Source organism: Microtus ochrogaster, chromosome 10 (genome assembly GCF_000317375.1).
Source record: "Microtus ochrogaster isolate Prairie Vole_2 chromosome 10, MicOch1.0, whole genome shotgun sequence".
NCBI classification, from domain to species: domain Eukaryota; kingdom Metazoa; phylum Chordata; class Mammalia; order Rodentia; family Cricetidae; genus Microtus; species Microtus ochrogaster.
This window is the reverse complement of record NC_022016.1, coordinates 56,983,109-56,993,195: the sequence shown is the minus strand read 5'-3', so window position 1 is coordinate 56,993,195 and position 10,087 is coordinate 56,983,109.

Below are 10,087 nucleotides of genomic sequence, written 5' to 3'. Positions count from 1 at the left end.
GTGTGTGCGCGCGTGCGCGCGCATGTACACACACGCACACATACATGCCTGTACTGGGTCTTGGAATGTGGGAGTGGGAGACAAGCTTTAAAGACAGAAGAGAAAGCAAAGACCCCGGGGAAGGTAGAGTTGGAGAGGAATTTTTGGCAGCGAGGAGAGTGATTTAAAAGCAGTTTCCCAGCCAAGAAGAATCCCTCTTGCCAGGGTGAAATACAACGTGAAATAGGAAAGTGAGGCGAGCTTGCACCCCGCCATGAGATGCCTCAGGCGTTCCTGCTTATGAAGTGAATAAGCAACCACCCTCCTAAGGCAGCCGGAGCAGCTCTGTCATTACAGCAGGAGCCTGTGCCAGGTGCCACCAGCTCTGGTCACTAGACCATGGCCGTCAGACTCGGGAGAGCTGCTTCTGGCTACAGACGTGACCGACTCTGCAGCAAGCCATCTTGGGCATGCTTCTTGCGTATCTACCGTTTGGCCTACAATTCTGAGAAAACCCAATACAATTTAGTTTAGGCTACAAGGAGCTGTATTGATTGGGGTGGCCAAAACTTAGGTTGGGGGAGGGCTCAGCCACTCCCACGCTGTTTGGACATGCTCCTGTCTCCTTGAATGTCAGCTGTTGTATATGTGAAGGGCTTTCTCCATGGCTACTCCCAGACTCATAAGCCTCCAGTTTCACCAGTTAAGAGGAAAGCATTCTTTTAGTGGTTTGTGCTGTGACTCAGTTAAAAGAGAACAGGTTTGTTTCGACTCTTAGTTTGAGAGGGATAAAGTCCAGTATGGGGGGGGAAGGCATAGCCACGGGAGCTTGAGGTGGTGGTCATTTTGTATCTGCACTCAGGAAGGAAGTAAGATGATTGTTTTCTTCATTTTATTCAGCCTAGGACTCCAGCCTATGGGATGATGCTGCCTATGCTCGAATCTTCCCTGATTTGTTAAATCCCCATAGATGTGCCTAGAGGTGGGTTTCCATGGTGATACTGAATCCAGTCCAGCCGACGATGATGATGAGTCATCACACGTGCCTTTCTCAGTTTTCATTTGGGAAATCCTGGCAAAGGGCTCCGAGGGTGGGCAGAGTGTGAACTCATGACTCATGCCCTAGCCTGCATCCAGACCCCGCTGAAACTAAACATCTGTGTTGGGAGGAACAAAACGAGCCTGGAGGAAGTGGACATTTGATTCCCGTGAGAAGGATGGTTCTGGACTTAAACCAGCATGTCAGCCATAGAGCTAAGTTGGGAAGCCATGACCCTCTGACATCCCAGCAGCAAAGTCCTGTCTGTGCATAGGTCTTCAAAGTCTTGTCCTCACCCCTGCCTTCTTCACTGCTGCCTTCCTCACCCCTGCCTTCATCCTTCTTCCTCTCCTGGAATTCTCTTTTTCCACTTTGCCATTCAAAACCCCGACAAATCAAGGGCGCACACCGTTAGGCCAAGGCTGCTTCTCATCTTGAGCATCTCACTGTGTTGGTCTCTCCACGGGGCTGTGTGGCTCTCGACTGCTTCGGGGCAAGCTGCAGTCCTTCCGTGTGCTCGCCAGCTTTCCTACTGCCTCTCCGCCTTTTCCCCTTCCATACTAATCATGGCATTTTCTCCAAGAGTTGAGTATCTCTCTTCTCTCTTATGCCCTGATCTGCTGGTTTTAATTAATCCCAGAGCTGTGTTGAAAGGAGTCTAGTGACTGCAGATGGGGAGCAGAACCCACTTGCGGGGACAGGATCAGTCAGGGCAGTGTGTGTAAAGGAAGACAGACAACTTAATACAGATCACGGGCCATGGATGGGGTACTGGAGAGGGGGGCCATGGTGTATGTGGGAACTGAATAGAACTCTTCTAATGAAGTCCAAAGGCTTGTCAGCCTGGCTGGACCAGCTGATGGGTTTGGTCTCAGCACAATGCTGAGAATCCATGATAGATGGTTTTATCTCTGCATCCTGGAATGACCCAGGCTTCCATCTCAGGATCAGTATTGGACTAGACAAGGGGTCCATTCTATGTAGAAGAGCACTCATTGGGAGTTGAGGATGTAGCTCACTTGGTAGAGTATTTGCCTATACTTGAGGCCCTCATTTTGCTTCATAAACTAGCACAGTGGAGGCAGGAGGATCAGAGGTTCATCCTTGGCAATATAATAAGTTCAAGACCAGCGTGTAGCACGCGAGAGCGTGAATATACAAATAAATGAATGAATAGTTAATTGTCTTGAGGTTAAAAATCAAGAAGGTGGGAACCAAGCAGACACATCCAGCAGGTGGACAGGTGGGAAAGAGGAACCATGACCCAGGCTAGGGTTGGGGTTTCAGGGGTCATTACTTCTTCTGAGGCTTAAAAACTGCTCTTTGGGAAGAAGTACTGACCTCTCCAGCTGACTTAACCCTTCCTCCCTCCCTCCTCCATCCTTCCCTGCTCCTTCCTGTCCCGCTCTGCTGGGATTTCCCATGCTTGAGCCTCCCATTCTTGCGCCAGGCTTTTGTTTATCTTCCTCCCCATGTGTCCCTCCTGCTGGGACCCACTCCTTTGGGGCCGGTGCCCTTGTCTCACTCATCTTGGCAGCTCTAGGGTGGAGGCACAGCCTGCCATGGGCCAGAGTCTGCATGGTGCCCTCCCCTGTCCCCATCTCCCCACCCGGGGAGAAGGAGGTCCCATCTGACCGTTGACGATAAGACCACTTGGAGTGGTGAATCTATGTCCCCGCCTGTGAGAAGTGTGTCTGCTCCTGTGACAGGCAGCTATTCCTTCTGCCTCTGGCTGCCAGATCAGCCCAGCCTGCTTCCTGAAAGGCCCAGACTCCCCACTGAGGCCAATACATTGGAAATTAGTGGAAAATGTCTATCTACTCAGAAAATACTAAAACACGCAATCGCTAGAGGGCACAAGGGGGCTTTGACTTGCTCTCATTATCCTGAGGTACCAGAGGAAGTTAACCCAAGTCTGTGTGTCCTGGGGAGTGAGGGATGACTCAGATTGCTTCAAGGTCACCCTTCCCAATCTTAGCTTTTCCCACCCTCCTACCTGGGCCCTTCTAAGCCGGGGAGGTGGCATGTTGGGGGAGTGTTGCGCACAGCATGGCCAAGTGCAGAGAGGATGGGGGAGGCAGTGCCCCGAGGAGTGCTGGCACGGGCTCCCCACATTTAAAATGCCAGTTTATAGGCTCTGCCTCTTTAGCCAATGGCTTCCTCGGGATGGATCTCACATTTTTATTTGCAGGAATAAAAGTCTGTGGCAGCTGATGTGGCCCTCCGGAGTTGGCGGCAATAACCGTCGTAGACGATGCAGCCCGGAAGACCATCAAAATCAGGCAGCAGCAAAAGGAAGAAGACGTCTCTTTGAAGGCAGCTGATGAACGGCCAGTAGGCTCCGTCACACCTCCCCGCTGCCCTGCCATGTGTGCGCACACACATCAGGAGAGAGGCTGGCACAGAGGAAGGAAGTTGGCAAGGCTGCCTTGGGGAAGGAGCAGCAACCAAAGGGCCAGAGCTGCTGTCGGGATAATCAGGGGGACATTACATCTGGGATGGGGAGGAAAATTGGGAGAGGCTCTGGGAACCTCAGTTTCCTTACCACCATCTGGTGATAGGTGTATCTGCCTCCCACATGGCCAGACAGCTTTGGTGAGGCAGTATGGGTAAAACACTGAGTATGAAACCCCACACATATGGGGAGATTCCGTTATGGCTTCAATATGGCGTGAGCCCCACCCCCTAAAGCAGTGGTTCTCAACCTTTTTATTGCTGTGACCCTTTAATACAATTCCTTATGTTGTAGTGACCCCCAACCATAAACTTATTTTTGTTGCTACTTCATAACTATAATTTTGCTACTGCTATGAATCAGTGTAAATCTCTGTGTTTTCCAATGGTCCTAGGTGACCCCTGTGAAAGGGTCTTTTGATCCCAAAGGGGTCTCAACCCACAGGTTGAGAACCACTGCCCTAAAGGGTCAAGTACTGAAAAACTGGTCCCCAGATAGCAGTGCTAATTTGGAAAGTTTTGGTTACTTTGGAGCTTTAGGTCCCTGGAGACAGGTTCTTGGGAGAGTTTCACCCCTGACCCATCATGTTGTACTGCTTTCTGTCTGCCTGCCACGATGTGGGCAGCTGCCATCTACCACATGCTTCTGCCACAAGAACATTGAAGGCAGGTTCATGGAAGAAAGCCGCCATGGTCTGAGACCTCTGAAACTGTGAGCAAACTGTATCATTCACTCTCACAGGTTCTGCCAGGCATTTTGTTATAGTGATGGACAAAGCTATCCATGAACCGTCTTAACTAGAGGCCTCTCTTTTCTCTCTGCCCACCCCTGTCTTTCTCCCAGCTGGGACTCTCTGTCACTCTCATTACCCCACTGCAGCCTGTCTTCTGTGGTCTATGCCTTGTATCTGTGCTCTGCTGTGTGCAGGGCCTTCTTCATGAGGGAATGAGACCTGCCAAGATGGCCACCTCTTCTTTCCTTCAGGAGAAAAGTCCTTATTATGAGCCAGGTACTGTTTGAGTCAGATGATAGAATAATACCAAGGACAGTAATAGTATTTTCTAATCCACAACCACCCTGGAGGTAGGTGTCCAGCCCTCCCATCCAACAGTGGAGAAAACGGGCTCTGAGAGCTGAGCTGTTGGCCCAGTTCCACTATGAGTAGAGAATGATAAGGCTAGAACCCAACTGCATGAACTCTAGCCCCAGGATTGATCTCTCTCTTTCTCTCTCTCTCTCTCTCTCCATCTGTGTGGAAGTCATGACTTCCTTGGGTATCATCCTCAGGAATGTCATTTACCTCTTTTGAGGTAAATGAACTTCCCTTGGTCGGGAGCTCACTGATTAGGCTAGGTTGGCTGGCCAGCAAGCCCCGGGGATCCCCTTCTCCCTGCCTCCCCAGCATTGGGATTACGTGTCTGCCACCATACCTGGCTGTTGTTTTGCTTTACCGTGTATTCACTAGGTTCAGGGGTCAAGCTCACGTCCTCATTCTCGCATGGCCTTCACGGACTAAGTCACTTCTTCAGTCCAAACCTTGACCTTTGAGCTGCCCTGTGACCTGGACCTGGAGGGAGGGTTCTCAGCTCTGGTGCCTCTTACTAAGTCTAAACATAAATCCTAGAGGTTCCAGCTGTACCCTTCTCGCATGCCGTAGAAGGATCCCCAGTTCTGCCAAGGTACTGGTCCTTGAGACTGGCTGGACCCTAGAGGGAGTACTTAGGAGAACTGTCTGGAAGCCATTCCCAGACAGATGCCCTTCCTGGCCAATCTCCAGAGCTTTCTCTAAGGTTCCCATCTCTCCTGCCGCGAGAACTCAATCCTGGCTGGTGTTCGCAATGTATACACACGTGTGGCCTGAGTTTCGCTCATGCCAGATTCTGACACATAGGCAGAATTTTTGTAGCACGCATATGGCTGGGAACCCTCGGATAACATGCTCAGTGGGGGACCCATTGGAAACAAGGGCTCTAGTGAAAGCAAGTCACCGGAGATAGGAAAGCTGGGGTAGGCACAGAAGAGCCCTCAGCCGTCGAATGCAGAGTTTCCGGCGTGTGTCGACATGCATGTGAAGAGCGTGAACCGGGTGCTTGTCTCTGTTTGCAGCAATGTGTCCGAACATGTTGTGGTCATACATGTGTATGCTGAGGTCTGAGGGTGATTGCGAGCCTGTAAACATGACACCTTCAGGGGGACTGTATGCATGGAAAGGGGTGTGTGCTGGCCATGTCTTGGGGGAAGGCAGATGGCCGTGTGTGAAGTTCACTAGGGCGCAAGCTCACTAGTGTGAACGTGAGAGGGTTTATGTGGTCATGAGGGTCTCAGCTGAGCTTCTCTGAGGCAGTGAATAACGGGATGGAGTGCGTATGTGGGGAGCAGGGGGTACACATGCTGCTGGCATTGGGCTCCATGCTTCCGGCTAAGCAGACTCCAGATCACCTCTCTAGTTCCTGTCTGCTGAGCCTGCTGGTGTTTTATGACTGGGCCTCCCAAGTACAATACAGATGATGCCCAAACAACCAGGCCATTCTGCAAAAGATCCTTAACGCCCAGCCCCGTGGGCACACAGCTGATTTAGACCCTCTGCCTGACCAGAGTGAGGCTAATAGTACTCCCTCGAGGGCTTGTGGCTTGGATTGCCTCTGCTCACACCAACATCCTAAAAGGCCACCCCATATCAGCTGGTGCCTCCCCAAAACAAGACAACATGGTGATTTGAATTCTCTCAGACTTGGCCACCAGAGACTGAGGCTGTGGTCCTCTCTCCCCATCATTGCTGTTTTAGATCTGCAATGTTTTGTGACATAACAAACCATTTTGGAATGGCGGGAGCAGACTGCACATAGCAAATGGGTCCCGTATTTCCTAAGTGAGGGTTTTCTCCTTTTCCTAGATCTGATGGAGTGTTAGAAATTGAAATTGAAATTGAAGCTAGGATAAGGTTAAAAGAGTCCAGCCAGATGGAGTGGGAAGGGACAGGGGCTCATGTCTGTGCAAACAACACAGTCCTGGAAAAAAGTGTGATTCACATTTTGTAGGTGATCAATTTGAGCCTCAGAGAGGTTAACTGACTTGCCCGAGATCGCACAATTCTACTAGAACAGGATCAGAGCTTGGGTGCAGAGCTAAGACTATGTTAAACACGTGACCTGGGAGTAAAGGTCACAGCTTCACACAAACCACACCACTGTGATCTCTTCTGTTCTCCTTAGATACACCCAAGCTCATGGCTTGGACTTAACTGTCATATTTTCTTTTTTTTTTCTTTTTTTGGTTTTTTTCGAGACAGGGTTTCTCTGTGGCTTTGGAGCCTGTCCTGGAACTAGCTCTGTAGACCAGGCTGGTCTCGAACTCACAGAGATCCGCCTGCCTCTGCCTCCCAAGTGCTGGGATTAAAGGTGTGCGCCACCACCGCCTGGCTAAATAACTGTCATATTTTCATTGGTAACTTTTCTTTAGCCACGGTAGTTTTGACTTCAGTTGAGTATAAACACATTAAGACAAAATGTCGTCCTGGGAGTTAAGGATGGGGTTGCTATTCAGGGCCTGTTCTGTGTCAATGGAAGAGGGAACACAATGTGCCTGTCACTTAGGATCTGCTCAGAGGCTAGCCTTCAATGTCTGTCCCTCACTAGGTGGGCCAGGCATCCCTTCAGCTCCCTCACCGATGAGGTCATCTGTTATACCTGCTCCCCAGTCCCCCCCTTTTCCTCTTACCTCACCACTTCTTGCCTCTTCCCCAGGGATCCGTTCCTTGCTTCCTTATTGGTAACTGTCGGTGCTTCGTGCCCAGATCTCTGCCTACAGTGCTCTACTCAAGACCTACTAATAAAGACAGTGTTCACTTGGCCTCAGTGATGGGCTTGGGAGCGAGAGTATGGTTCAGGTAGTGCCAGGGATGGGTTAAAGAGTTCTTGGCAGGAACCATGAGAGTGTCTGGAAAGGTCTGGACCCAGCTTTGAGAGAGGGTGGAGGCCAAGCAGTGGGCCTCCACATGGTGACTGCACTTAAGAGTGGGAGATGTCTGCTTGAGACCCTGAAGTTGGGTATTGCCTGGAGTGAGAAAGTCGGCTAGTGTGCAGGTCTCTCGATGTAGTGAAGAGCCTGGTGTGTGCAGTGGCAGCAGCCCAGGGACACAGTCACTTTCTTTACCAAATGATCACAAGAATGATTACTAGGCGATACACTAATATTTTTCTCCTCTGTGACATCTTGAGGAAGTCCCCCACAGTTCATCAAATTACATTCAGCACCACTGTCTTCCATGTTCCCACTAGTATGGCCCATTCAGCGGTGCTTAAAGGATTCCACTGCTTACCAAACCCAAAGTATCAAAGTTCAAATTCCTTCAAACAAACACATGGTCTGGCCTATCACAGCAGTATCCCAGTCCCTGGTACCAACTTCTGCCTTAGGATCTCAGTTGCTGTGAAGAGACACCATGACTGTGGCAACTCTTACAAAGGAAACATTTGATTGGGGTGACTCCCTTACAGTTCAGAGATTCGGCCCATTAGCATCATGGTAGGGAGCATGGTGGCCTGTAGGCAGATGTGATGTTGGAGAAATGGCTGAGAGCCCAGCATCCTGCAGGCAACAGGAAATTGACTGCCTCACTGGGCAGTAAAATAAGCATAGGAAACCTCAAAATCTGCCCTACAATGACACACTTCCTCCAACAAGGCCACACCCACTCAACAAATTCACACCTCCTAAAAGTGCCATTCTCTGTGAGATTATGGGGGCCAGTTACATTCAAACTACCACAGACAGGGGCTTGCAATGTAGGACAGGCTGGCTTTGAACTCATGAACTTCTTTCTGCCTCTGGAGTGCTAGGGTTACAGATATATTCCTTCGCCACCACCTGATTATGGAAATCATGTGTGTGATTTTTGCATGGGTATGGGATGTTTGCGTGTGTGTGTATGAAGTTGAGTGTATGCATGCATGCATGTGTGTGTGGAGGTCAGAGGTCAATGTTGGATATCTTCCTTGATTGCCCTCCATATTATTATCTGAGCAGAGCCTTTCACTAAACCTGGAGGTCACGGATTCAGCTACAGTCATGTGCCACCATGCCTGGCTTTTATATAGATGGTGGGTGCTTGAACTTAGATCCTCAGGCTTATGCAGCAAGCTCTTCACTCACAGAGCCATTTCCCTAGCTCTGAGTTCTTTTTAATTCTTTGTCTGTGGCCGTCTTTCAGTCAGGAAGGGACAGCAAGTTTTGTTACACGTTTTTCTGCTCTGAAGATTCTGAAGTCTTTCTGCTGAATTCTGTTGGCAGAGTAGATCACACTGATTGGCCACTAAACCCATCTGGAGCTGGCCCTACTAGGTCACACTACATTATCCCTTTATATATTGTTTATTAGATTTACCAATGTGCTGTTAAGACTTTTTTGCGTGTATTCGTCGTGAAGGATAACCTGAACTTTCCTGGAGCCAACTATCTATGTCAGGTTTTGGTGTAAGGTTGATGTTGGTCACACGGGATAAGTGAGGAAGCCCTGTTCTGTTCCATATGTTCTGAATGCGTTTGCACCTTTCCTTCATTAAATACGCAGGAAAATTCACCCGTGAAGCCGTCTGAGCTTACAGTTCGTCGTGGTAGGGATTTTAACCACAAATTCAGATTCCCTGTTGAAAAGCACATTTGCTGTTTTGAGGGGACTTTGGAGGCTTGTGTCTCTTGAGGGTATTGCCCACTGCATCCATACTCTTGACCTATTGGCTTTCCAGGGCTCACAGAAGTCTCAGCTGCCACTTCTAATGTCACCAGGGTCCATAGAAATGCCCGTGTCCACTCTTGGTATTGACCATGCATGTACCCATCCTCTTTCCTGCGCATTTTTTTTTTTGGTCAGAGTTTATCAAATGTATTGATTTTTCAAAACAGGCTTTAGTTTCATTGATTTTTCTCTTTTTCCCTCTCTGTTTTCTATTTAATTGGGTTTGGTTGTTTATTTTGTTTTTTTGTTGTTCCTTTCTCCAGTCCTTCAAGATAGAAGTTTAGACTGTTGATGTGATTTTTCTCCTTCCTTTTAAAACAAGTTTTTAAACATACTATTTATGCCCCAATTCATCCCTCACACTTCTTATATTTGTGTGTGTGTGTGTGTGTGTGTGTGTGTGTGTGTGTAGGCATTCGTGTATAAGCACACACATATAAAGTCAGTTCTCTCTCTCCACCATGGGATTGAGTTTAGGTCGTCAGACTTGGCTGTAAACACCTTTACTGACAGAGCCTTCTCACCAGCCCCATCCCTTGCATTTTGATATATTTTTCTTTTGTTAAGTTTACCATGATCTGTAATATCCTCTGTGGTTTATTTTTGATACCTGAAGTTGCTTGACAAAATGCTAGGTTTCCTAGATGTCTCTGTTATTAAATTGTAGTTTGATTTCAGTGTTGACAGATTCCAGACTTTTAAATTTATTACCTTACGTCTTAGGATGTGGTCTATGATTGTGAATATTATTTGCTCACTTGAAAGGAATGCACAAGCAGGGACCGAGATGACTGTCAGAAAAGTATCAGCTAAGTCAAAAATTCCATAGTAATCTTCAAGTTTTACTAGTTTCTATTGTGTGTGTGTGTTGAAATAAGAG